At 35.7% G+C, this 22207-nt stretch overlaps 1 long non-coding RNA gene across 1 annotated transcript in view; it reads left to right on the top strand.

Annotated features, from left to right (window-relative positions):
* The window catches only part of LOC103890431 (uncharacterized), a 165250-nt gene that overhangs the window by 85323 nt on the left and 57720 nt on the right, over positions 1-22207 (top strand). The window contains exons 6-7 of the long non-coding RNA XR_008511022.1: positions 17057-17243; positions 19541-19627. This is a non-coding gene — a long non-coding RNA (uncharacterized LOC103890431). The remainder of the gene's footprint in view (positions 1-17056; positions 17244-19540; positions 19628-22207) is intronic.

Here is a 22207-nt window from a genome sequence, read left to right as displayed (position 1 = left end):
TGGGGTGTTAAAGTCTCCCATTATTATTGTGTGGGAGTCTAAGTCTCTTTGTAGGTCTCTAAGAACTTGCTTTATGAATCTGGGTGCTCCTGTATTGGGTGCATATATATTTAGGATAGTTAGCTCTTCTTGTTGAATTGATCCCTTTACATTATGTAATGGCCTTCTTTGTCTCTTTTGATCTTTGTTGGTTTATAGTCTGTTTTATCAGAGACTAGGATTGCAACCCCTGCTTTTTTTTGCTTTCCATTTTCTTGTTACATCTTCCTCCATCCCTTTATTTTGAGCCTATGTGTGTCTCTGCACGTGAGATGGGTCTCCTGAATACAGCACACTGATGGGACTTGGCTTTTTATCCAATTTGCCAGTCTGTGTCTTTTAATTGAGGCATTTAGCCCATTTACATTTAAGGTTAGTATTGTTATGTGTGAATTTGATCCCGTCATTATGATGTTAGCTGGGTATTTTGCCCCTTGTGATGCAGTTTCTTCATAGCATTGATGGTCTTTACAATTTGGCATGTTTTTGCAGTGGTTGGCACCAGTTGTTCCTTTCCATGTTTAGTGCTTCCTTCAGGAGCTCTTGTAAGGCAGGCCTGGTGGCGACAAAATCTCTCTCAGCATTTGCTTGTCTGTAGAGGATTTTATTTCTCCTTCACTCAGGAAGCTTAGTTTGTCTGGATATGAAATTCTGGGTTGAAAATTCTTTTCTTAAAGAACGTTGAATATTGGCCCCCACCCTCTTCTGGCTTATAAAGTTTCTGCCAAGAGATCCACTGTTAGTCTGATGGGCTTTCCTTTGTGGGTAACCTGACCTTTCTCTCTGGCTGGCCTTAACATTTTTTTCTTCATTTCAACCTTGGTGAATCTGACAATTGTGTGTCTTAGGGTTGCTCTTCTCGAGGAGTATCTTTGTGGTGTTCTCCGTAATTCCTGAATTTGAATGTTGGCCTGCCTTGATAGGTTGGGGAAGTTCTCCTGGATAATACCCTGAAGAGTGTTTTCCAACTTGGTTCCATTCTCCCCATCACTTACAGGTACACCAATCAAATGTAGATTTGGTCTTTTCACATAGTCCCATATTTCTTGGAGGCTTTGTTTGTTTCTTTTTACTCTTTTTTCTCTGAACTTGTCTTCTCGCTTTATTTCATGAATTTGATCTTCAATTACTGATATCCTTTCTTCCACTTGATCGAATTGGCTATTGAAGCTTGTGCATGCTTCACGAAGTTCTCATGCCATGGTTTTCAGCTCCATCAGGTCATTTAAGGTCGTCTCTACACTGTTTATTCTAGTTAGCCATTTCTCTAACCTTTTTTCAAGGTTTTTAGCTTCCTTGCGATGGGTTAGAACATGCTCCTTTAGCTCGGAGAAGTTTGTTATTACCAACTCTGTGAAGCCTACTTCTGTCAACACGTCAAACTCATTCTCCGTCCAGCTTTGTTCCCTTGCTGGTGAGGAATTGCGATCCTTTGGAGGAGAAGAGGCACTCTCATTTTTAGAATGTTCAGCTTTTCTGCTCTGGTTTCTCCCCATCTTTGTGGTTTTTATCTACCTTTGGTCTTGGATGCTGGTGACCTACAGGTAGGGTTATGGTGTGGATGTCCTTTTTGTTGATGTTGATGCTATTCCTTTCTGTTTGTTAGTTTTCCTTCTAACAGTTAGGTCCCTCAGCTGCAGGTCTGTTGGAGTTTGCTGGAGGTCCACTCCAGACCCTGTTGGCCTGGGTATCACCAGTGGAGGCTGCAGAACAGCAAATATTGCAGAACAGCAAATATTGCTGCCCGATCCTTTCTCTGGGAGCTTGGTCCCAAGGGGGCACCCGCCTGTATAAGGTGTCTGTTGGCCCCTGCTGGGAGGTGTCTCCCAGTTAGGCTACATAGGTGTCAGGGACCCACTTGAGGAGGCAGTTTTTCTGTTCTCAGAGCTCAGACGCCATGCTGGGAGAACCACTGCTCTCTTCAGAGCTGTCAGACAGGGACGTTTAAGTCTGTAGAAATTTCTGCTGCCTTTTGTTCAGCTATGCCCTGCCCACAGAGGTGGAGTCTATAGAGGCAGTAGCCTTGCTGAGCTGCAGTGGGCTCCATCCAGTTTGAGCTTCCCAGCCACTTTGTTTGCCTACTCTAGCCTCAGCAATGTCAGACGGCCCTCCCCCAGCCCAGCTGCAGCCTCACAGGTTGATCTCAGACTGCTGTGCTAGCAGTGAGCAAGGCTCTGTGGGCATAGGACCTGCTGAGCAAGGCACAGGAGAGAATCTCCTGGTCTGTTGGTTGCTAAGACCATAGGAAAAGCACACTATTTGGGAGGAAGTGTCCCGTTTTTCCAGGTACAGCCTGTCATGGCTTCCCTTGGCTAGGAAAGGGAAATCCCCCAACCCCTTGCACTTCCTGGGTGAGGTGATGCCCTGCCCTGCTTTTGCTTGCCCTCCATGGGCTGCATCCACTGTCCAACCAATCCCAGTAAGATGAACCAAGTGCCTCAATTGGAAATGCAGAAATCACCCATCTTCTCCATTGATCATGCTGGGAGCTGCAGACGGGAGCTGTTCTTATTCAGCCATCTTTATTTATCTTTTAATTGGAGAATTTAATCCATTTACTTTCAAGGTATTACTGATAGATAAGAACTCATTTCTACCATTTTGTTAATTAGTTTTTAGTTGTTTGGTACATCCTTTGTTCCTTTCTTCCTCTGTTGTTTTTTACATTTGTGGTTTTCTGTGGTGCTATGCTTTTTTTCTTTCTTCCTTTTTTTTTCTTTTGAACCATTTTGACTTTAAACCTTCATACTAGATAATTGAAACACTTACATAGCACCATTATATCACTGGGGTATTCTGAGGTTCATTATGAATTTACCTATACTGGTAAGTTTTACACTTTCACATGTTTTCATGATAGTAATTATCATCTTTTCATTACAGTTGTATTACAGCGTTAAGCATTTCTTGTAAGGCTGGTGTAGTGATGATGAGTTCCCTCTGCTTTTGTTTGTCTGGGAATGTCGTTATGTCTGCATTATTTCTGAAATATTACTTTGCTGGATAAAGCGTTCTTGGTTGACAGTTTTTTTTGTTCTGTCCACTCTGAATATTTCAACCCACTCTTTTCTGGCCTGCAAATTTTCTGCTGAGAAATTTCTGATAGTCTAATGGAGATTTTATTATATATGGCTTGATGCTTTTATCTTGTAGTTTTTAGAATTGTCTCTGTCTTTGACTCTTTACAGTTTGCTTGTAATGTGCCTTGGAGATAATCTTTTTTGTTTGAATCCAGTTGGGGACTTTTGAGTTTCCTGGATCTGGATGTTCCTATATCTTCCCAGACTTGCAAAGTTTTCAGTTGTTATTTTGTTAAATAGGTTTTCCATGCATTTCTCCATATTTTCTCTTTTTGCATCTCCTTTAATGTCAATGTTTTTTCATTTAATGGTATTCCACAAGCCTTGTAGGCTTTCTTCATTTTTCTTCATTCTTCTTTCTTTTATTAGCTCACATTCAGAAATCCTTTCTTCTTTTTGATCTAGTCTGTTATTGAATATTTCAGTTGTATTATTTTATTTTTCTCATTAAATTTTTCAGCTCCAAGATGTCTGTTAGATTCTTTTTATGATATCTATCTCTTTGTTGCATTTCTCATTCAGCTCATGATAGTTTTTATCCTTTTATTGAACTGTTTGTCTATATATACTTGTATCTCTCTGAGTTTCCTTAAGATCATTATTTTGAATTTTTTAGGCACTTTGTAAATAACTTTTTCTTTGGGATCTGTTACTGGAGATTTATTGTGTTCCTTTGGAGGGTTCATTTTCTTGCTTTTTCATATTTCTTATGTCTCTACATTGATATATGCACATCTAGTGAAACTGTCACTTTTTCCAATTTAATGGAGTAGTTCAGCCAAGAACACTTTATCCAGCAAAGTAATATTTCAGAAATAATGCGGACATAATGACATTCCCAGACAAACAAAAGCAGAGAGAACTGGTCATCACTACATCAGCCTTACAAGAAATGCTTAATGCTGTAATACAACTGTAAAGAAAGGATGATAATGTATGTAAATACAGACTTCTTTATGCAGATGGAGAATATTGGTTGAGTATGGTGCATTGACTCTGGTACTGGATGGACTCAGTAGCATGGTCTTTGTACAGTTTCTTCAGCATTAATAATCACCAGCAATGTCTGTGATTGCCTCAGTAGCTTAGACTGCAAGAATTTGTGACAATGATGGTGTGATTTTGCTGAAGGTGGGGTTGCTGGGGTATTTGTCAGGCTGGGCACATATAGGCCCATACATGGCAAGATGAGCAACTGTATGGTGATCTTTATAGGGAGGCAGGCCTGTTGAACTGGATGTCAAGAAAGGCACAGATGCTGGCATGAGCTGACACTGTGAACTGGCTAGATGTGTAGTGGCTTCCCCACTGTGCAGGTTCCCCTTTTCCCAAGGGGGCTTGGTGCTGCATGGTTTCGCATGCCAGGCTCTTGGTCATTCATTTGGACCTAGGCTCCAGGCAGGTGGGGTCATGGTGCTGTAGGTACCCATGTGAAAGTGATGAAATAATGGCAGGCATTCAGGAATGAATGCAGCTAGTGGCTACTGGCCTCTAGTGCAAGACACACTCTTACAATGCGTTCAGTTTCAATATGGCACTATGCTATAGCAGCTTATGTCAGGGGTATAGGGGTGTTCAATTTGGGCTTCTGCTCTGATACCATTTAGCCATGCAGACGCCTGGTAACTCTGCAAACTGGATTTGTGATCTGTGAGGACTAAGGGACTTTCTGTAGCAAGGACTTCTGGCATCTGTGGTGGTAATGAGGATCACTGGTGGTCTCCAGTTTACCTTTTCCCTATAAGAAGTCTCTCCTGACTGGGCAAGGGAGACTGTGACAGAGGCAGGATGCCTCATTCTTCTCTCTGTGGTGCTATCCTGGGCTTTCTTGCTCCACAGGGATTTTACCACTTGTCTGATACTCTCCAGCCTACTTTCCTAGTTACTCAAGTCAAAATATAGTTATTTCTTCATTGTTTTGGTCTCAGTTTTCTCATGGATAAGGGCAAAAAAACCATCTCATAGGTCTGCTTGGAGAAGAATAAATTTAAATGTTTGGTGCTGTGCCTGAAACACATGTAAATGCATCCCAAAGATTGTTTTTTTTAACTAGCATATCCATGCATGGAGAGAAAAATCTAGGCTAGGTCAGATTGTTTCCATTTGCCGTATTTTGACCCATTCATATCTTTATTGAATTGAAGATGGGCTTAAAGAAATACATGGAAATTTAAGAACGGATAGAAAAGGGAAGTCTGAGAACAAGCATAATAGTCATATCATTTTTTCAAAAAAAATAGCAATGTTGTGAGTTGATATTAAATGTATATTTATAAATATTGTATGGATAACACAGTTTTAGGTTATTTTAAGTACTTAAAAGTAATAAACTGATTGGTGAAATCATTTTATTCCTAGAGTAGTTTACCAAATACATACTATTACAAATAATATTTTAAATTATAAATTAAAAAAATAACAAAGCAATCTGACAGTTTGGGAAATAAAGTGAGAAAAATCACATACACACCCCCAATCCATAAACTGAACACAACCATTTCTAACATTTTGAAGTCTCTTCCTTAAGATTCCCCAACCACCTCCCTCTAGATAATCTTTTTCACGTTTGTAATCAAAATACATACACAATTTTATATCTTGCTTTGGGAAAATTAACATAAGCATTTTTTACATTGGTGCAGTCTTTTGAACTCAGTAATATTACATAGAGTCTAATATTTATAATATTTACTTTAATTTTAGAATCTGAAGTTGTATTCAACTTTATATTTTGCATAGTAATATGATAGACAGCTTTGCATGTATATTTTTAATAGTATAGAATTGTTTCCTTAAGATAGATCACAGATACTCCAAATTACAAATGATTCTAATCAGAGATGTTAGCCGGCAAGGAAACTATTAAGAATTAATCTTCAGCCAAAGTTAAATAATCAAAAATTCGAAATTATTGAAAATAACATTTCTCATAAATATATGTAAAGGGAACAGAAAAGCCCCTAAACCCACTTGGGTTTTAAAGTATTTCCAGTGATTTTTAAAAAGATAAAAATCTTTCAACTTTAGGTAAAGTTTTTAGATAAACAGAATTGATCTGGTTTTATGTTATTTTTAAAAACCCAGCATTTGTTTTATGTAAACAAATAGCATACACAGGGTGCTAAGATTTTATTCAGATTGTTAAAACTGGCATAAACAATGGTAACATTGGAAACTCTAAAATGATTAAAATTTATTGGCTGATTTTTTCTTGATTATATAACTAATGAGATTCATATAACTAACAGGATTTCTGTGATAACTTAAAATGAGAACTTATTAAATTTTTTGTGTCATCCCTGAGATATTTGTCCACATCTTGCATCATCATTGTGGGAAAAATCCCCCCAGATTGTGAATATATTCAAATCGCATTTTCAGTAAACTGTGGAATGACCACACAACAGATGGTATCCAATTTTGGTATGTTTATACAGAAATGATTTAAAAATTCAATTTGGGAATCAAATTTTTAGGTAAAAGTGGTTTATTGAGTTTAAGATTATTATTTAATTCAGTCTGATTCTTTTGACTACCTCATCTCTAAAAATGTATAGTCTTCCTATTGGGCAGACTAGGTTTGAACACACTAAACAATTGGAGACAAATAGAAGAACATGAAATTCATTGTTAAAAGCATTTGTAAAGGTTAGTAATTAAAGTTTTTTAGAGAGACCATCTTTTAAAGAAAAGTGTGTTGAATACTCACCATGTATCAATGATAAGAGTCCAAATTGAATGGACAGTGAATCAAGCCAGGTTGCTGTCTTCTGTGAACTCACAGTTTAAGGCAGGACTGAGATCAAGAGCTAGTTTTTTCCCTCTCCTTTTCACTCTATATAGTTTATCTACCACTATTATAGTGCTTTACTCACCATGTTTAAATTAATACTTGTTAAAGTCAATATTTTGTAAGTACTACGAACGAAGTCTATGGATCAAAGGGAGGGTATGGTTAATTTTCACTTAGGAAGAAAAATCAAATCATATAGGAAGTGATACTTATGGTGAGTTTGAAGAATCAGAAGATACATGTAGAGAAGACAAAGAACAAATTTCTAGGCCAAATGAAGCAAATAATTAAAGGTAACTGTGAAAGAGCATGGCATATTCAGGGGAAGATAAATTCAAGGTTCTTAGGAATTATATCTGCTTTTTATACAGGGTTAGGAACATAGGGTAAGCAAAAATAAAGGTACCACACATCAGTGGAGGCCAGCTCTGAATTTCAATGCCAATGAGTAACAGTTTTGTCTCAAAGGCAAGACAGATCCAATGAAGGATTTAAATTAGAAAATAATCAGATATGGCACGTAGATGTTGAACAAGAAAGTAAAAATACTACTTAGCAGGAGATCAGCTAGAGGCTATTCTTATTATCTTGGTGATAGATTATAATCTATATAATCTAGTATAAACTAAGGCAGTAGGTAAGAAGAAGGTCTGGCAGAGGAAATACTCCCACGATAGAAACAAGATTTTCCTCCTTGTTTCTTGTTTGTTGGAAGGAAGGAGTTATGAAGAGGTAATAGTAGAGGGCTAGAGCTTGGATGAGTAAATACAACTGGAAATGAAATTTAGAATCAGTCATTAAAATGACAGTTGATACAGTGTGATGATTGGGAATGTGAGATGTGGATGGGGAAGGAAGGAACTTAGTAAACTAGAATGGATAGACAGGAAGAGAAGAAATACCACTATATTTTTCTAACCATTCTTTTCAAATTAAATTTCGGAATGTATTAAAGGTTGACTGTATTTTTAAATCACCAGCTATTCATATGCCAAATGTTAACCATTCTTAGATGTGTTGAAATCAACATTGCCCCTACAACAGATGTTCTAAGGTAATCTTGTGACAAAGATGGAAAATTCCTTCGTTACAAGTATAAACAAAAAATCAATACATTTTAAGGGAAAGTTTGTACTAAGAAATTACACATTTTTTTCTCAGTGAATAGCTTATCTAAATTTCCTATTAGCACCAGCACTTCTTGGTTTCTTGGCCTTCTACCTGGTTTATTAGAAGTAAAAACATGTTTTGAATGAGCTGACTCTTTTCAAGATGATGTTGAAACAGACTTTCTGTATTAAGGTATTCGAACACACTATTATATATAAACAAGATATAGTGTTTTAGGTGATTTCCACTAACCAGATATATGTCATTATGATTAGAGTAAAAGTACAATATATAAAAATGTGTAATTTATTCTGAAAATTTAATGTCTTAAATGGAAGTGATAAGAGAAACTCTTTCTCTGGGTTTAATTATGACAAAAAATAAGTGATTGAGAAATGTATGAATAACATAGAACTTAAGAGATATGTCTGGCAACTTGGAGTTCATAATCAATGAAGAATTGCAAAATGATAAAAAACAAAAATTTTTATTTCTTTATTAGCTCTTTCCCTCCCTCCCTCCCTCCCTCCCTCTTCCTCCCCCCTCCCTCTTCCTCCCCCCTCCCTCCCTCCCTTCCTTTCTTCCTTCTTTCTTTCATTCCTTCATTCCTTCCTTCCTTCCTTCCCCTCTCCTTCCCTCCCTCCTCCTCCCTCCACCCTCTGTCTCTTCTTTCTATTCTTTCTTTCTTTGTCTTTTATTTTGCTAGTGATGTTCAGAATAAGAAGAATTAGGTAGAGACAGGTCTACTATTTAGAGATGGAGAACTAAAATTAACCAATCACAGAAAGAAAACAAAGCTATTTTGCTTTCATCTTCTTCTAAGAGAATGGCATTTACATTAACCTGCTGATATGTGTTAATTGGTGACTATAAAGAGAAAATTGGAATTTGGGAAAGGGGACTAAGACAAGCAATGCCAGTATAAAATAATGGAAAAATTATAGGGTCTGACATTAAACCAGGGTTTGATTTATGTCCTACTGGATATGTGGCTAGGGAAGATGTTTGATCTAGTCAAGCTGAGTGTATGGAAAGTTTCATTTTCTTCATCTTTAAGATGGAAATAATAATACCTACTGGACTATTGATATAATTGTGTCAAATGAAATAATATGTTTGAAGCGTATTGGACAGTGCTTAAGTTTTCTTCTGTTTCCAACTAGTAAGATACGTAGTATCTTCACGCTGTACTCAAACTATATACATCCAGTGGAATTACACCCTGGTTTCTGAAAGTACTTTGATATGTGACCATAAAGCTTTCTGTTGGTAGTCTTTGGAAAATTGTGTAGGAATGGCAGAGGTTTAGAGAAAAAGAGTGGCTCTGATTTTTTTTTTTAAAGAAATATGGTAGAGTTGGGAGATTTCTAAAGAGTAAAATTCACGTTAATCCCTGGGAACATTTTCTAGAATATATTACTAAATGAATAGCTTAGGAAGACTTAAGTAATGTTATTTTGAGTTAGAATCCAGCATGAGTTCCAAGAGAACAGGTCATGATAAACAAATCAGTTTTATTTCTGCTAGGGTTGCTAGGCTGATAGATGAAGGTAATGCTATAGACACCTAAGATATTTAGTGAAGTGAGAGTAGCAAACTGCTCATAATTATTCTTGACAGATAGGGTTTCGCCACTAACCCATCACTTATTATTCATTTAATTGTGGTTTTTAGACATAAATATGTCATTACATCTATCCTTATAATGATTCAATCTTACTGATTTTTGATTTGTTCTAGCTTGCTAAGTTCATTTGAAACTTTTTTAGCTTTCATTCCAGCTTTGTGCTACTTACACATTTGATGTGCCTCCTTTAGTGAAATGCAAGGACCCAGATGATTCCTTCTAGGTTATGAATCTATTTGATAGACAAGATACTGATTGTCTTACTTCAAGCTAAGAATGTGGTTTATTTCTTGCAAGCTATGTGACTTTGGCCAAGTTATCCAAAGTGATGGAGAATTGGCTAGTCTGGCAAACAAACAAGCACACAAACAAACCCACAGAAGTGTTCTGTGCTATGTTGAGAGTAGCACAGGAAAAACAGAAAATGGTTTGTTTTTTCCTGCTATATCTAATCCCTAAGGTAATTCTAAAGAATATTGCCTTCTATAAACCATATCATGGAAATGCCCATTATAATTTTCCCTTCCAGGTTCTAGAGAAATTCATTTATGGTATCAGCTTATTTTTAAAATGTAAAATCTCTTTTTAATAACAGGAATGTAGGAGCTCCATCCATGACTACATCAATAGCCCCAAATTGTACTGTTTCCTGGAGTATCTGGGAAAATGAGCCATACCATACATCATTATCATTCTTGATCATATTAATGACCTTAATTATGACATTTTATATACAATGGTATGGATTTCATTAATTTCCTTATGTGCAGAATCAAGAATTTTAGTTGAGGTCTTATAAATGTTTTAATCAACATATATAAATTAATATTTAAAAGTATATCTAGGTTCAAGGACAAACATTGTGTTAACTTCACAAAGGGGAAAAGTCAAAATGGATGCCTATAGTTTGTATTTTCACCTCCAAAAATTTATGATTATGTTTACTAAAATCACATATTCGTGTAGTGATTTGGTATAAATACAAATACTTTTTGGATATAAAGATAGGGACTATGTTATTTCAGATCATAGGTGTATTCATTTTACACCATTTCTCTGAATTCTTTATGTATTAGAGAAAACTTAATCATCCAAACAAGATTTTTGGCTTGGTTCACTCAGTTCCACAGCTTCCGTTTTCATCATCCTGTCTATTAGAGAGGCATTTTAGGCAAAATGCTTGCCTGAGGCCAAGGAGGTTACGTGGGCTCAAGTACCTGCATGTTCATTCTGAGTGAAAACATCTTGCCTCTGAAGAAGTTTATAATTAGTAACAGTTTGAAAGGTCTCACGCTAAGGTAGGAGAAACCATTTGAGGATTAGGTCAGGTATGTGTAAGAAATGAGGTGATGAAAGAAGTTTGGTGACAAGATCTTTTGTCACAGGCACCCAGTATAATATTCATACTATATAAGACATTTTATCCTTTTTTTGATCTTTCCTTTTCCAATGATGAAAGTGACCCATCTCTTTGGAATGGGAAGTTACTGGAGAGGGATTGGTTTATGAGAAAAGCAGGTTTCGTGTGTGAGATCACATCCTGTACCCAGTAAAGGTGGAGTTTACCCTAGCACTGCTTTATTACATACCAAACCAATAGTTTCACATGAAACTGATATACTCTGCCCTTTGTGGGATCCTTAGCCCCTCTTGTCAACTTTCAGGGTTGGATATAGTATGATCCTGTAAGAACTAACCTCTGTAAACTGCCATTGGCTTAAAAGCCCAACATGTTTGTAATAAAATCTAAACTTTTGGGCATAATTTTAGGTCAATCATACTCAATTGATGATAATTTGATCCCCCAGAAGTCATTTGTTAATTCCTGGAGACATTTTTTTATTAACACCATTTGGTGGTGGTGGTGTTATGGGTATCTAGTGGGCAGGGCCAAGGATGGTGTTAAACATACATTTCATAGGATACTCCACAACAAAGAATTATCTGACCCAAAATGTCAGTAGTGCTGAAGTTGAAGAACCTTGAATCAAATAAAATAGTATTTTTTTAGACAGAGAGTGGGTTGTTTCTGTACACATTCAGTCTTATACTAAACTCAGAGCTCCTTTTCTTAAGGTGTTCAGTATTCTGGAGAAGCAGAATAAAAATTAGTGTAGTATGGACTTTGATAGGAGAATACAGAATAAATTTCAGAGTCACAAAAGAAAAAATGCTTACCTTTGAGAGATTAAAGAAGACCTATAGTGAGTAGATATAAAATGTAAAATGTGGTATAACATTTAGCTGTTTTCAGTTGCAAGTAGCATTAAAAAATATTCTCAATAAAGATTATTGATTGGTGTACATACTGAAAGGTCTAGGTAAAGTGAGCTTCAGTGTTGGTTTGTTTCAGTAGCTCAATGAAATCATTGAGGACCTGACATCTCCCTTTATCTTTTCTGCCTTCCAGAGTGTAAAGCTTTAGTTTAAGACTCATTCACCCTCTTGTTCATAAGATGTTTACCAGCTACACATCAATGGCAAGAGAGAGTGTCAATTCCAGAACCACCTCAGAGGAGTCAGGAAATTTTTTTCACATAAACCTTACCTTACATCTCACTGGCTCTAATTGAGTTATCTGAACCAAGAACTGTAACTAGAGTGTAAAATTACACTGATTAGCTAGAGCTGCGCCAAGTTCAAAGCATAGAACCAGAGAAGTGTGGATATTTAAACAAAAATGGGAGTAACTATTAAAAGAAACAAAAACAGATGTTAACAAGATGACCAGCTCCACTATATGTGGGAAAAACAATCAAGTTAAGAAGAAAGAGCAAGGATAAAGGCAGGGAGGAAGGAAAGAGCACAGCCTGTTCAGATTTAGCTCTAATGCGATTGATATGGCTGGTGTGGTGGAAAGCAGGGGCAAATGGAGTTTGAAAGGTAGGTGAGGGCCAGGTCACAAAAAACAATTAAATTTCATGATAATAAATTTATTCTTTAGCCAAATATGAACATTAAAGAATTTTAAGCAGCAGAATGACATGATGAGAATTGTATTTTTGACATATGTCTATAGTGATATTAATGGAAGCATGGAAGGAAGACTAGGAGCAAAGGGAACTCTGTAATTTTTGGTAACTGGCCTAAAATGTGTCTATGAACTTTATTTATAAGATAATAACAATTATACTTTCTGGTTACAAGAATTAAATGAGATAAAACATGGAAAATGCTTAACACATAGCACATAATCAAAATGCTAGTTGTCACTTGTTCACATAGTTTAATTTCTGGTTTTGCATTTCATCTGCTCTGCTTATTGTGTAAACTTGGTCAGATTACTTACTTTGAGTAAGAATGTTTCTTCTCTAGTTCCCATCATATTCTTCTTATAAGGATTATGAGATCATGCTTATACAAATCACAGTGTAACTGAAAGAGACTCTAATGCTACAAGGCACTTAATTGATTATTTGTAATAGAGGGGATGGAGAGAGGCAAGCAGGGTGAATATATATGTTAAAGACAGAGTCAACAAGATTTGCTGATACATTTAATATGGAGGCTAAAGGGAAAGGAGAAATCAATTATGACTTCTGGATTTTTCGGTGTGAGCAACTGGGTAGATTGTAATTTCATCTACCGAGGTAGAAAGATTTGGAGTACAGGTGAAGACCAGGTTTTATTTCATATTTTGGACATTTTAAGTTCGAAAAGTTGATAAAACATGTAAGTTGAGATGTCAGAAAAGAAAGTTGAATGTGCACGTCTGGAGTTCAGAGAAGTGTGCACCAGAAATATAGATATGGGTTGACAGCATATATGCAGTAGTCACACCGAGGCAACTATGAAATTGGCTAAGAAGAGAACAGAAAAGAAGACATTAGAGAGAGTGCAAGATCTAAAGAGGCCTACCATCTAGGAACTTAGTAAAAATGGAGGAATCAGCAAAAGAGAATGAGGAGGAGAAGCCAATGCAGTAGGGAAAAAAGTTTCTGGAAAGGAAGGTGTGACCAGCTGTGTCAAACTCTGATGAGAAGTTAAATAAGGTGAAAACAAAATCCATTGAGCTTGGTAGTATCTAGGCTCTGGTGTCCTTAACAAAAGCAATGCCAGTGGACTTCTGGGGAGTGGCATCCAGATGGAAGTGAGCTGATATATGATTGGGAAGTGAGGAACTAGAGACAACAGGAGCAGACAGTTCTTGTTTGTTTTTTTTTTTTTTAATACATACTGGTAAAGGAAGAGATTACATGTTGTTTAAAAAACATCTACAACAAAGAAAAGTTCCCAAGAAGAGCTAAGAAATTGGGATCTAAAATAGACTATAATAGGAGAATTTTTGTTGTTGCTTTTGGGTAAGATTCTCAAATATATTTGCCTGTTGATAGAAATGATATAGCTGGAAGAAAAGGGGCTAACTGAAAGAACACCTTGAATATATGTGAGTTTTCATATCCAGTGTACAAGTGAAAGATTAGCTTTTGAGAGAGGGATAGATGGGTGGATGCATCCTCCTTAATAACAGGATAGAAGGAGAAGTAGATGATGCAAAGGCAGGAGGACTTACAGGTTTAGAAGGGAAGATCAAGGAATTCTTGTCTGATTACTGGGCTGTGGGTCTGTCTTCATTTACCTTGTTTGGCACTTGGGGCCTTTTCAAACTGAAAACCTGAGTTTTTGTTGTTTTGTTGGGGGTGGGGGGTTAGGAAAAAATATTTAATTATAATTACTTTTTATTTCCTTGCTTCATTTTTCTCTGTTCTCTTCTACAGGTGTGTCTGAGATGAATGAAACCCCTTAGGTTTCTCCTATTTCTTAAGTGTCCCTTTTTTTTATTGTTTTAGTCTACATTCTGGAGTATTTCCTTGTCTTCCAGATGGATAATTTAGTTTCCAAGCATGTTAATTCTCTTAATTTGTCTTTCTGTTTAATTTTTTGGTACAATACTTCAATATCTAAGATCTATTTCTTTTTCTCCGATTGCTCCTTTACTATTAACACTCTTCTTGTTTTGTATATATCCTCTCTAATTTCTCTGTGAATAATAATTAAACATTTATTATTATTATTATTATTTTGAAACAGAGTCTCACTCTGTTGCCCAGGGTGGAGTGCAGTGGCATGATCTCGGCTCACTGCAACCTCCACCTCCTGGGTTCAAGCGATTCTCCTGCCTCAGCCTCCTGAGTAGCTAGAATTACAGGCATGCACCACCATGCCTGGCTAATTTTTTGTATTTTTAGTAGAGACAGGGTCTCACCAGGTTGGTCAGCCTGGTCTCAAGCTCCTGACTTCAGGTGATCCACCCGCCTCAGCCTCCCAACGTGCTGAAATTATAGGCCTGAGCCACTGCACCTGGCTTAATTTTTTTAAAATGCTTTATATTATCTGTTTCCTTTGGGATCAGTTGTTCTGTTTATTCATCTTGATCTTCTCTTTCACTTTCTTTGCTTTCTCAAAATATCTGGTGATCCGAACCACTGACCAATTAAATTTATAAATAAAAGTCTATGTTGATTAATGCAGGTAGCTGGCAGGGGTGCTTCCTTTTCAATTGTGCAGCATGGTTTAAACAAAAAAGTTTGTTTTGAAATATAAGGGCCGTGGGTAAGTATACAGGTCCTATAGACAGAGAGGTTTCTTTTTATGGCCTGCAATTCACCAAAACAGTCTAATTCTGAAAAATTCTTACAAGGACCTGCTCAGTTACACACACACACACACACACACACACTTCAGAAGAGCATGCAGGTGTGTACTTCAGGTTTAAGCTGCTTATTGCAATTTGTATATATTCTACCCTGAATTGGAAATGTCTCCAATTCATTGCAAATGTCTCCTCTATTCTATTTAATTTGTTCTACCTATACTTTCTAGAACAGATCAAACTTTAGTTCTTAAAGGGCCTGTTTATGTCAACTGCCCTTTTCCAGCTCCTCTTCTGTGCAGTCTGTGGAGCTGTCTTTCCTTCTTCCCATACTGCCACACAAATCGTTCCAATTTTTAAACCCTCTCTTTCCCACAAGCTAACGCTATAAAACTAGGTTTCAGACATCTAGGACTGCCAATCATTCAGCTTCTATTTTTTCTAAGTGGAGTTTTATAATCAGACTTAAGTTGTCATCAGTTTAAAATAATGGGTAATAAGATGTTATCTGCAAGCCTCTTGGTAACCACAAAACAAAAACTTACAATGGATACACAAAAAATAAAAAGCAAGAAATCTAAGTGGAGTTCTTCAGGCCTTTGATCCATGAGATGTCTCCTCTCTCTCTCTCTTTCTCTTTCTGTCTGTGTGTTTGTCTGCCTCCCTCGATTATTGTAGTCAGAATCAGCAGATGTTGTTACGTATTGTGAGGGAGAGGGAACTATCAACTCAAGCTAGCATGAGTAGCAGTCTCATTTCATTCTGTTTGTGCTAGAAACAGAAAACAATGAGATAATTTCTTCACTAATGTTTTTCAAGAGATAAGGGTAAAACATCCTAACATGATTATTATATGTATCTTCTTACAACCTTTTTGTCTATATTTCATTTTATGTAGGAGAAAGCTCAATTTTGTTAATTCTAGTTTTTTTTCTTTTTTCTTTAAATGTAGTAGTGTTTTCATCTATTCTCATATCCCAGATAAATTATAAGACATTGTTAAAGTTGTGTGTGTGTGAGAGGGGTTTGTTTCATCGATTTCCAATGTGATTTAGAGGCAGGTGACCTCATGCCAAATTTAGTGGCATTTAATCTGAAAATTTTACTAGAGGCATGGATAAGAACAACATACTTATATTAGACTTGTTGGTCCTGTTACTTCCCAGCTGAAAATATATATGTTTCAATGGAATTTGGCTGCTATTTTGAATTGAATATGACCCTTGCTGCCAATAAATCCTTATGGTATGTTATAATGTTTCTGTTGCATTCCATTTCTAATTTTCTCCTTTCTTCTTCAAACACTTATCCCATTGAAAGTAGGTCCTAATATCTCTTTTAACTGTTGTTTCTATTTTAAAAATATTCCTCATTTTGGGGGGATTATTGGGACCAGTTAAAATTTAAAAAATTAAGGGAATAATGATTAAAAGCAATACTGTGCTTACTATTTTATTGCTATGGAAATAGTAAAATAATCACTCAGAGAGAAACATAATAGCATTTCTCATTGTCAGAAGAAGAACCAGACAAGTTCCCAGGGTCCAAGCAATGTTGGTTTGGAGAAGAGTGCAGAGAGACCAGGGCTGAGTCCTTACTCCATTGCTCACAGTGCCACTTACCTCTATGTACCTCTATGAACTTTATAACATTATTGTCTGTAAAACAAAGTCCACCATATCTGACTTGGACAAAAATTGTAAATATTAGAGATAAAGCAATAGGCTGGTAAGTGCATGCTACACTCAGAATAAATAGCAATTACCACTACTACCACTACTGTTATTCCTACTACTTCTACTATTTATTGGCAGAATTTTTTCAGATTATAGCAGAGACTTAATATTGGCAGCTTTGAATACTTCAGTTGCAATGTATACCACAGAACTTGTGATGCTGATGATGACCATGAGCATGTTTCTGGATGCCACTTCTCCATGACAAAGACTTGTTATTATATCTTCTTTCCAAATGATGTAATAAATTGATGTGAGCAAAAAGGTAAGATAACCTGTCTTTGTAGTTAAAAACTGTCTTAAAAACAGTAGCGAATTGTGTCCATACTTTCCCACTCCCCACAATTATTGTTTTATACCCCAATGACATGGGTATAAAACATAGGTCTTTATTCTTTAAAATGAAGCCCTGGTTCAAATGCTTCAAATAAGAGAATACTGAAAACAATGCTGTTTCTTTTTCTCTTTTAATATTTGTATGTCACTGTTTGGAGTGAGTGGTGGTTGCCTAGTAAGTGACATCACCATTTAATGTAAATGGCATGAAATATGACTAATAAACTGACTAGACTCCTGTAAAAGCGTAAGCAGGAGTTTGAACTAGTTAAAAAAAACTTTCTTCCCAGTATTTATAATAGTTATAATTTAAGCAACGAGTCTTTATTTTTCTTTGTATCTCTACCTAGTTAACATCTATTTCTCTTTCCAATTTCCTCAGATGTCACTTCCTTAGGGAAGACTTTCCTAACCTTTTCGAGGCTAATACAGGTCCTTTGTTAGGTTTTCTCACAGTACTTGGTCTTTTTAATGACACTTGGAAGTACTTCTTTATTTGTATGATAGCTTGGTTGATGTCTATCTCTTTACTCCATCAAAGCAGAGATCACGTTTATTGGCAAATAGTTGATGATAAGTAAACTTTGTTGAATAAGGAAATAACATTTGACCTTTAGACTAAAATCAGATATCTCCAATAAAAACTTCAGCACTAATGTTTTGCCTCAAAAAAGATCTCCTTATTCATGGCAGGTTTTTTATTTTAAAATGTGTCCCATTACATTAGGACAGAGAGGACCAATCCTTGGCAAGCAGAAATACAGGAATTCTCTTGGTAGTTGAGAGTCACACTTTAAATTCAGAATCAATGAATGTACAACACCCACCTCATTCCATAGTAAACATAACCTCTAAAGCTACACTGGAGATCAAGTAAGGAGAGACAATAGCCTCAGAAAAATATTTTTCTGATATACATATATAAAATTCACACCAATGTTCAGGCCATTAGTATTTTTTGTTGTCATTGTTGAGGTTGGGTTATTAGTCACTATAATTCTTATTAACATAACTAAGAGAAATGTGTTCCACTACCAAGAATTCCTATATTTCCGCTTGCCAAGGTTTGGTCTTGTGTCTTCTAATGGGACAAGTTTTACAAGTAAAAAATAATGCTACGAAAAACAATTGCTTCTAGTAAACCCCTTCAAGTTTAAAGAAAAAAAAAGAAACCAAAATCAGATAAATGAATAAAATGGATTATAGTACAGCCACAAGAATTATTATGCAAATATTAACATAGTGTTGTCAAAGGATACTTACTGGCATAAAAAGTTACTAAAATATAATATTAAATTAAAATGATGAGGTAGTAACATTTCAGTTTTTCTAAACATATATTACAATGATTAATAAAGATTGAAAGTGATGTTATTATAGGTGATTCTTGTTTTTTCCTTTGTACCTTTTTGTAGTTGCCAAGTTCAGTAAAATTAGCATCTAAAGAATTTTAACCAAATAATGTATATTAACTTCTGCTTCAGAAAGCCTTTCTTAACCTCAAGACATTAAAAATTAATCAACTTCTGAAAACTTCTTATCCCCAAACAACTTCCTTTGCATCAACTGTTCCTTACTCATGATCTATACACATTAATCACTTCAAAATGTAAACTCTTAACTTTCCAAATAATATTTTTTCGAATTATAGCTATATTTAACTTTATAGTTAAGATCTCATATCTTCAAGAATTAGATAAGACTATGGAAGAAAAATGTTAAGATTTCATAGTGAAAAAAACTTCCACAAAAGAATCCACAAGCTTTATAAGTATTAGTTGACATCTTAAAGTATTTATGACTTCATTTTATGTTGTTAGCCTCTGAGTCCAACCAGGAAGTTCAATGGTTTACCATTGCATTTTCAATAAAATGGAAATTCCTTACAACAACCTGAGCTCTGGTTTCCTCATCAAGCTGATTTCACACTTCTCTCCTGCTTCCTACTAATGCTGCAGTTACCCTGGACTATCTTCTGTTCCTAGAGCAGAATGAAATTCTTTTGCTTCTTGAGGTCTTAGCATTTGCTGCTCCGTGTAACTAGAGCCCTTTACCCAGCCTTTTTCATGTGACTGGAGCTATGTCTCGATTCCAACATCACCCCTTAGGTAAATTGAATGTTTTTGTATTATCCTATTTCTTTATTTTTAGCTCTTGTCACAATCTAGTTACCTTGCTTAAATTTGTTGCTTGTTTACTTATTTAACCACTTTTTCTCCCCAATAGAAAGTGAGCTCCAGGAGAAAAAGGACCTTGTCCTTCTTGTTCACCTCTACTTACAGCATGCAAGAATATTGACTCATAGAGAGTAAGGTAGAGACTCAATACATATGTTTTGAATATATAAATAAAGGGAAATTGCTTTCCAATCCATCCTCCACCCACAACATCCAGATTATAAAGAACTTGAATAAAAAATTGCTATGTTTAGATGCAGATGAAATAGAAATAATTTATGAAATTTAGCTTAAGTACTTTCAGTTTCAAAAGAAGACAGTGTGGATTAAAGTTCCTGTAAGATAAATACAGGAGACATTAAATCTAACCATTACAATGTATTTCCAAATACTTTTATTAGGAAGGAAGTCACAGGACTCAATAGGACTCCTAATATTTATTCTGAAACATTTTTTGCAATGAATTCTATATGTTTTTATTCTACAGTCACATGTACAGAGTATAGCAAAATCTTTTTCTTTATATACTGCAAACATATTTGTGTTTAGAAATACTTCTGTGTCCCCACCCCATGGGTATATTTGTCTTACAGTATCTACCTGGGCATGATATACACCTATACTGATCACTTATTTGTGACTTCTGTTTGGATATACCCTTTATCTATTTGTTCAGCTAATGGGGGTTTTTCCAACGCAAGGGAAGCATTCGGGATTTTCCAATCTTTAATGTTCAAATATTTTCCTTTAAATTTCTTGTAGTCATTTAACTGCTGTGTGGGATAGCCTCATGACCCCTTTTTATAAATGACATATTAGAAAACACCTGGCAAGAAATGTTCTCAGGGTCACTAAGATCCTTTTGTGTGCTTGGTGATTCAGAAGTAACATTTTAGACCCAAACACCAGTGAAGGAGAAATGATTCAACCTAGCATCATTTTAAAACTAACTATAAAATTTCTTGCAACGATAAGTGTCATGGCAAAATTCTGTCTTCCTTTTTATATAAAATATATTTATTATTAGTTTCCTATGACTGACAGGCTTTGTGTCACCATGCTTTGTAATATGATGACTTAATATTTGTTGAAATACAATATATGCTTAACTTTTAAACAGATGTCACCTCCCATGTTAACTCTTTTAAGAGTTTTCAAAAAAATAAATAAAGCTTTACAGGGAAGATAATAGAGTTGGAAATTCCCATCTGAATTTGGAGTTCAACAAGAAATTCTGAATGTTGTAGATGGTTCTATTGCCCTGACTTGCCCTATAAAAATACTTTATGCCAAATTTTTTTCTGTTTCTTAGAGTAAATTGATTTAATGAAGATTTAATGAAGTTCCAAAGTTTCAACCATAAAATATTTGTGGACCCACAAAAGCAAATTTATCATTCTTACAAACAAATCCACCTAGGTACATGTTTAGACCTTAATCTGAAAACTAGCTTAACGTTCGTTTGTTAAATTGCATCAAATTTCTCCAAAATCCTAGTTGCCTCAGGAATCAAATAAGGGTAAGAAAGCATCTAGAACTTATATAAGGTGAGATTTGTTAAAGAGTCAGACAAAGGGTTTATTAAAGGTGAAGACACTGAGTGTTCCTTAGTGAACACAGTAAGCTTCTCTTAAGTTTCTATGCTTGGTCTAAACCCTTTGGAAATTGTCTAATGAGCCCAAGACTCTTGCCTATCCTAAGTTTAGGCAACATTCAGTGACTAAGAGCATAAAATGATGCGAGGCTCAATAGAAATATCATAAAGATAATAGAAAACGGTAGTTAGAAAAACAATAAGTTCAAAATCATTAAAAAGGATTAAGTTTAGAATGTGAACAATTTCCTGGAGTTTATAGAGAATTACTTCTCCAAAGTTCTTAGAACATAAATACATATCATGACTTTCCAGGAGAGGGCTGCAGTATGCTGATATTTTTTCCAATAATTTTGTCCTGGAACATTGGATGGCTCTAGTGCTTCAATGAACACCCTTTGATATGTTCGGCTGTACAGTCAGTTTTTGCTTATTCAGCTATTGATTAGTCAACTTATAATATATCCTGTTTCTTTGATCATCATTTATTCTATTCTTCTTATCTGCCAAGAAGTCATTTCAACTAAACTGTAGTTAGATAAAGAAGGAAATAAAATAATAGAATGTAAATCAGTTTATTTCACTAATTATTTGTAGGTTTAGCTTGTGGTTTATTTGTTTTGTTTTCACTTGGTGAATCATACATTTATTTCATTGGCTAATAACTGCCTCCCTTCCCAGCACCCTTTCTAGCATTTTTTTTGGCTCTTTTTTTCCCAGGGAATTACCTTTCTCTATCTCCTGCAGCATGGGAGTCATGCTGTTCCTACAGTAAGATCCTGCCTCCTGGCCATAGGTGACAACCTGACTCAAGTTAGCTCAAAAAGAATATGATATTAGACTGTAAAAAAGAGAGAACAGTTACTTACTGAATTACTAAACCTCAGCTTGGGTGCTGTTGGGAGCCATGTTTTCTGTCACATGGGCCTGAAAACAAGAAAAGTAAGGGGTAGCGGGGGAGACAGAGAAAAAGAGAGAGATAAAAAGAGGAAAGGGGAGAAGAAGGGAGGGGAGGAGGAGAGGGAGTAGTGAAGTAGTTTCACAGAGATAAGCAAAGATTAAAGTTGGGGAGAGACTCTTGACTGACTTAAATTTCCATCTCAGTTGCTCTTGAGGAAGCTG

The sequence above is a fragment of the Pongo abelii genome, chromosome 1, assembly GCF_028885655.2.
Source record: "Pongo abelii isolate AG06213 chromosome 1, NHGRI_mPonAbe1-v2.0_pri, whole genome shotgun sequence".
NCBI classification, from domain to species: Eukaryota; Metazoa; Chordata; class Mammalia; order Primates; family Hominidae; genus Pongo; species Pongo abelii.
The sequence above is the reverse complement of the archived record's forward strand: the minus strand, read 5'-3'. Positions and strand labels throughout refer to the sequence as shown.